Here is a 5,978-nt window from a genome sequence, read left to right as displayed (position 1 = left end):
ATCTTGAAGACTCACCAAGCAAAGGGCACCCTAAAGCTGAAGTCATGATAAGCAGGAGGACTCAGGTATGTGGTTAAAGACCTGTATCAGGCAGTTGTCACACCCTTTGGGAGGGCAACCTTAGAGGGAAGATTACACTTTACTTCCATGCCTAGATTTTAGATGCAGAGTCAACTCTTGATTAGATGGGTTAAAGGAGAAGTAGAATTGTAGAGCTAATTCTCCAATACTTTGGTTGACATTGGGCTGCATTTTTTTTTAACATGCCTTAAGTGAGTGTGGAAAAAATGTCCTGCATTTTCCCCTCCCTCATTCAAGAAACATTTATTATGCTCATTTTGATAGGAACTAAGATATAAATTTAAAAATATCAAGTTGAACACTTAGTTCTTTTTCATAGCATTATTTATGTTAGTGAAAGGATGGAACAACTTAAATTTTCAATAGTGAGAGAGAATTTCACGAATTGTGGTATATCCACACAATGAAATATTATGCAGCCATTGAAAATGATATCTAGAGGTAGGGGAAGCCTTATTTAAGAAGACCAAAAACAATGAAGCAATAAAGGAAAACAGTGATAAATTTGACTATATCAAAATCTTAAGCTTCTGTATGACCAAAGTTAAAAGATAGGCAATAGACTGGGAGGAACTAATTTCTAACACATATATTAAACAAACAAATAATTTGTAGTCAGAATATGTAAACTTCTACAAATCAACCCAAAAGAAAAAATGGACAAAAGATGTGAATTCTCAATTAACTGAGGCAATAGTGTGACCAAGAAACATTTGAAAAGATGTTTGTTCAACTTGACTAGTGTTAGATAAATGCAACTTGAAAGGAGAAAGAATTATCTCTCAAGATTCACAAACATTAAAAAGATTGAGACAGGGACTTCCCTGGTGGTCCAGTGGTTAAGACTTCACACTCCCAATGCAGGGGGCCGGGGTTTGATCCCTGATCAGGGAACCAGATCCTACATGCTGCAACTAAGACCCAGCGCAACCAAATAAATACATAAATTTTTTTTTAAAAAAAAGATTGACACAGTCAGTGAGGTGACTTCCACCTCCTTTTCCATGCTCCTTGTTGCAAACTGCTTCTAAATGGCATCCAGCCAAGCTAGAAACTGGTGTAGATTGCTGCAGAAATGACTGTGCAGAGGTAGCCCCGAGCGGGAGAGGGACAATCTGGGTTTTCTGAACTCTGTGTTTTTCTGGTAAAGGAATCCTGAGGGCTGATCAGGTCTTGCAGGTCTAAAACCACGGCCTGTGGACCAGTAACATTCAGGTATGTGGCCGTAGAGTTCTTTCAGCATGAGTGGGAATTTCTCGACCCCGTTCAGAGTTGTACGTGATGTGATGATGGAGAACTATAGTAACTTGGTCTCACTGGGCCATTCCATTTCTAAGCCAGACATAATTGTGTTATTGGAGCCAGGAAAAGAACCCTGAATGGTTGTGAGGGAAGAAACAAGAAGCTGGAGTACAGATTTGGATTCAAGTTATAAAATAACCAGCAATAGAAAAAGTTTATGTCTGGAAAACATTCATCTCTTTTTCTGCATCAGAGAATTAATAGCGGTGAGAAACCCTATGAAGATGAAGACTGTGGGAAGGCCTTTAGTTATGCCTCAAACTTTATTCAACACAGAAGAGTTGACATTGGAGCAGACAGCCAGGACTCCAAGATGGCATCAGTTGTACCATGAAGGAGAAGAAGCTCCTGGATGTCAGATTCAAGGAGCTGTCAAGCTGGATACTAATGCAGGATTTCATCCCTAAAGGCATTGCTGGAGCCTTTCAAATAGGTTATTACTGTTGTTACAGCAAGTATTTCAGTATGAAGAAAGGGAGCATCATTGGGCTTTCTGTGGTGCTGGCAGCTTATGTGTTTTCAACTACTGCCATTCTTACAAAGAACATAAAGATGAGCAGCCAAGCGAGTACCACTGAAGAGGGCACACTCTGCATTCCTAACCATGATCTTTGCCTGGCACCCCTGAATCCTTTCATATCCTAATGGAGAATTAACACCCAATAAAAGATGACTGGTTGGGACTTCCTAGGTGGTGCAGCGGTTAAGAATCTGCTTGCCAGTGCAAGGGACGTGGGTCCGAACCCTTCTCCAGGAAGATCCCACATGCCATGGAGCAACTTATCGCGTGCACCACAACTGTTGAGCCCATGTGCCACAACTACCGAAGCCCATGCGCCTAGAGCCCGTGCCCCACAAGAGAAGCCAGCACAATGAAGAGCCTATGTAGCGCAACAAAGAGTAGCCCCTGCTCATAGCAACTAGAGAAAGCCCGTGTGCAGCAACGAAGATCCAACGCAGCCAATAAATTAATTAATTAATTAATTAATTTTTTTTAAAGATGACTGATTAAAAAAAAGATCTCTCTTCGCAACTTTCAAGTATGTAATACAGTATTATTAGCTATACTCACCATGCTGTACATTACATCCCCATGACTTACTTATTTTATAATTGGAAATTTTTAGCTTTTGACCACCTTCACCCATTTCACCCACTGCCTCTGGCAACCATCAATCTGTTCTCTGTATCTGTGGCTTCAGTTTCATTATTTTGTTTTTGATTTGGGGGATTTTTTAAATTTCATATGTGAGTGAGATCATACAATATTGGTATTTTTCTTTCTCTGTCTGACGTCACTTAGTATGATGCCCTCGAGATCCATCCATGTTGTCACAAATGGCAGGGTTTCCTTCTTTTTATGACTGAGTAATGTTCCATTGTGTATATGCCACGTTTTAAAAAAATCCATTCCTCTCTTGATGAGCTCTTGTTTCCATGTCTTGGCTATTGTGGATGGTGCTGCATTAAACACTGGGGTGCAGATATATTTTCAAGATGGTGATTTTGTTTCCTTTGGATTGTCAACTTAAAAAAACATGTACAAGGTGAGAACTGCGGGTTGAGGACTATAGCCAGGGAGAGAGCATTTCAGATAGCTCTGAGAAATTGCTCCAGTGAGGCAGTGGGGAAGGTCATTATGTAATTTTCATGAAGGAGGAGTACATGCAGTCGAGCACATATTGTTTTGCAGAAGGTTACTGCTAGTCATGAGGAGCAGGCGTCACCATGAAGGATTTTAGTGCTTTTCTAGATAGGAGGGGTTATGAGAAGTGCGCTCACATAATAGGCACCTGAAAATATCTAACTATCTGAAGACCTGTTCGGCCAGTTTTCCCAGAGCACAGAGTGCCTCATTTCAGCTGAACTCCTTGAACTCCTTGCAGGGGGTGTTGAAAGTCAGCAGCTGCAGCAGCACATGATTTAATCCTTATAGAGGTAGATGGCAAGTGCCAATTTGTAGTTGACAGGATGAATGCCAGGAAGTGGATCTGCTGGGTTATGTGGTAGTTCTAGTTCTGATTTTTTGAGGAACCCCCATGCTATTTTCCTTGGTGGCTGCACTAGTTTGCATTCCCTGTAGCAGTACATAAGGGTTCCCTTTTCTCCATTCTCCACGTCCTTGCCAGCACTTGTTATTTCTTGTCTTTTTGGTAGAGGCCATTCTTACAAGTGTGAGGTGATATTTTATTGTGGTTTTGATTTGCATTTCCTTGATGACTGGTGATGTTGGGCACCTTTTCCTGTGCCTGTTAGCCATTTTTATGTCTCCTTTGGAAAAATGTCTTTTCAGAGCCTCTCCCCATTTTTTAATTGGGTCGTTTGTTTGCTTTTATATTAAGTTGTATAAGAGGTTTTTTTTAAACGTATTTTGGATTGTAAATCAACTATCCTCCAATATAAAATAAAAATTTTTTTAAATCGAAAAACTCAAGTGTTGGGAAGAATGTGGGGAAAGATTATTTTTATACACTATTGGTGGGAATGTAACTTGGTATGTCTTTTTAGAAAGAAATTTGGTGGTATCTTTTTTTTTTTGGATGCAGCACGTGGCTTGTGTGATCTTAGTTTCCTGACCAGGGATTGAACCCGGGACTTCAGCAATGAAAGCACCAAGTCCCAACCCCTGGACTGCCAGGAAATTCCCCAAATACCTTTTAAAAGTTAAAATATTTCTACTCTTGATTTAGCAGCTTCACTTCTCAATATCCATCCCTAAGAAATACTTGCACATGTGCACAAAGATGTATGTGGGAAGATTTCTTTACACTCTTTGTTTCTAACAGCACCAAATTAGAAATATCCTATATGTCCATTAATAGTAAATGTTTAAATAAACTATGGCACATCCATGCTACATATGCAGAAACTTCTATGTCTTACTGTTAAATGAGAAAAGCAAATTGTGAGGAGTATATGCTACAGTAATTTTTAATTCCATGAGACTGAATGCCCCCTTTTATAAAAAAAATATTTTGTAATGGCTCCTTTACTTCATTGGAAAGAAATTTATAGATAATTGCACATGATTCTGCACCATTTCAACCAAAATCAACATAACCCGTAAATGTGATTTAAAGGAAAATAGAAGAATAGTTTGGGCACAAAGTTTTAAGTATTTTTAAAAATTTTATTTATTTTATTTTTGGCTGCATTGAGTCTTCTTTGCTGCACGCAGCTTTTCTCTAGTTGTGGTGAGCGAGCGCTACTCTTCGTTGCAGTGCCTGGGTTTCTCAGTGCAGTGGCGTCTCTTGTGAAGCACGGGCTCTAGGTGAGAGGGCTTCAGTAGTTGTGGCATGCAGGCTCAGTAGTTGTGGCTCGAAGGCTCTAGAGCACAAGGTCAGTAGTTGTTGTGCATGGGCTTAGTTGCTCCATGGCATGTGGGATCTTCCTGGATCAGGGATCAAACCCATGTCCCCTGCATTAGCAGGAGCATTCTTAACCACTATGCCACCAGGGAAGTCCTTAAGTATTTTAATATACATATGAATGCTCAGATACCACCGTACTAGAAGACACAAAGAAGTAATCAGGTGCTCACTCACCATGTGTAGATTCACCTTGGTCATAAACTGATATGTGTATGCCTGTTGGTGACTTGAGTATCATGGTGGCATTGCCATTGGCGATGTTTTCCAAAATGATAAACAATTCTTGACAAATTTCCAAATAAAAGAAAGTTTAATTTTCTGTTTATTTCCACAGTGGTTGAATTCCTGAAATGTTCTGTATATATTAAAGAGGGAAAGATTTTCAAAATATACACCTTTCTCCAAAATTATTTGACCTTAGGGGGACTTCCTTGGTGGTCCAGTGGCTAAGACTCCATGCTCCCAATGCTGGGGCCCCCAGTTCAATCCCTGGTCAGGGCACTAGATTCTGCATGCCGCAACTAAGAGTTCTCATGCGGCAACAAAGATCAGGCGAGCTGCAACTAAGACCCGATGCAGCCAAATAAATAAATAAATATTTAAAAAATATATATATTTGACCTTAGACTATTTAATTCACTAAACATTTTGGAAAAACTATTATTCAGTGGAACACACTTTGGGAAACACTTTTTGGAATGATGGGATATTAGAATTAAAATGGACTTCAAAACTCTTTCCAACAATGAGACAAGTCAGAGATTGTTCTTCCTCCCATTCCAAGAAAAAGAGCTTCATGTCCAGTTTACAGAGAACAGGAGATCTTCTTCAAGAAGATAGATGACAATACGGAGAGCAGCTAGCTGCTGCTTCCTCTTAAAGGTGCGGGCATTGAGTCATGCATGGGTCTAGGGAACTGGAATGTCAGTAGCACAAGGAACTGCCTGTACGCCCAGACACTGGCACATCATGCTCCTTAGTAATTCAGGGTCCTGCACAGCCTGGCCCTTCCAGTGGCCTCTCCAGCCGAGTGATCCAGCCGAGCATGGCCTTTGCCTCTGTACCTTCCTCCCCACATGTTCTGCTCATCTTTCAAAATAGCCCAGAAGTTCTTTCTTCTAAGAAGATTTTTCTTAACTCCGCTTCCAGGATAATCGCCCTTCTGCTGAGTTTGTATTGTACCCTTGGAGTATTTCTGGCGAAATACTGTACCAGTCCTGTTGG

At 40.4% G+C, this 5,978-nt stretch overlaps 1 pseudogene; it reads left to right on the top strand.

Annotated features, from left to right (window-relative positions):
- The first annotated feature begins 1,696 nt into the window (after window positions 1-1,696).
- LOC130857713 (ATP synthase subunit f, mitochondrial-like) lies at window positions 1,697-1,961 on the top strand (annotated as a pseudogene).
- The last annotated feature ends 4,017 nt before the right edge of the window (window positions 1,962-5,978 follow it).

Source organism: Hippopotamus amphibius, chromosome 7 (genome assembly GCF_030028045.1).
Source record: "Hippopotamus amphibius kiboko isolate mHipAmp2 chromosome 7, mHipAmp2.hap2, whole genome shotgun sequence".
NCBI lineage: Eukaryota > Metazoa > Chordata > Mammalia > Artiodactyla > Hippopotamidae > Hippopotamus > Hippopotamus amphibius.
Note: the sequence above shows the minus strand (reverse complement) of the source record. Positions and strands in the feature narration are given on the sequence as shown.